At 40.4% G+C, this 1,010-nt stretch overlaps 1 protein-coding gene across 1 annotated transcript in view; it reads left to right on the forward strand.

The window, feature by feature from the left end:
- Positions 1-1,010, forward strand: part of ADAMTS10 (ADAM metallopeptidase with thrombospondin type 1 motif 10) — a 96,702-nt gene that overhangs the window by 26,837 nt on the left and 68,855 nt on the right. The gene's annotated exons all lie outside the window — the stretch shown is intronic.

Here is a 1,010-nt window from a genome sequence, read left to right on the forward strand (position 1 = left end):
CCTGCTTCACAGCATAGACCCATGCCAAACTGTTGGGAGTTAGGTGGAGAGCGCCCTGGAGGAAGGTTACCCCAGAGCTGCCATAAACTGCCAAAGGACTCATTGTACCTTCCTCCGAAGCATCTGGATGCAGCCACCGTCAGAGACAGATCTAGACAGGCTTGCTCTGGCAGCTCTTGTGACAGTTTGCTGGTCATTCGAGACATGTTTCTAGACGCTGCAAAGAGCCAATTTCTTTGACAGGGAAAGGTGTTATGTTACTATGCAAGCACAGGCATACACTGCGGACTGCGACCTTGTCAAATCATATTTGCTCTGTGGTGTGAGGCTGACTCAGGGACTGACGTGTCCATAGAGAGCGTGGTAGAACAAACCGGTGTGTCAAAAAGCAATGCGAGCGGGTGAGTTGAAAAGGCAAGATGGCCTAGTGGTTAACGGACCCGCCAATGAATCATGGGCCTGGCTTCCAGTCTTGGCTTGGGCCTGCTGTGTGTTCTCCGACTCTGATTTACCACCTTTATTTTTCTTGTAAGCTTTTTAATGCAGGAACTTTCCTACCATGGGTCTGAACCAGGCCTACCCATTGGAGCGTTAGTGGTTGATGATACCACTATAATATAAATAACCATCTTTACAGCAACAAATTCTCTATATATTGCTCTGCAGTCTATATTTGCATTTGCTAAATACATTCTCATGTCCTCGGTGTATGGTTCTGGGTACATTTTTCTGTGATTAAAATGAAACACCACTATATAGATAGATAGATGTCTATATCTATATACCTATATCTATATCTATAGACAGATAGATATAGATAGATATAGCTATCTATATCTGTATCTATCTATAGCTATATCTATCTATCTATAGATAGATAGATATAGCTATAGCTCTATAGATATATATCTGTCTATATATGTATCTATTTATCTATATATATATGTATCTATCTATCTACATATGTATCTATTTATCTATCTATAGATATATATCTATCTATATATGTA

This window comes from Alligator sinensis, unplaced genomic scaffold, assembly GCF_000455745.1.
Source record: "Alligator sinensis unplaced genomic scaffold, ASM45574v1 scaffold1457_1, whole genome shotgun sequence".
In the NCBI taxonomy this organism is placed as follows: Eukaryota; Metazoa; Chordata; order Crocodylia; family Alligatoridae; genus Alligator; species Alligator sinensis.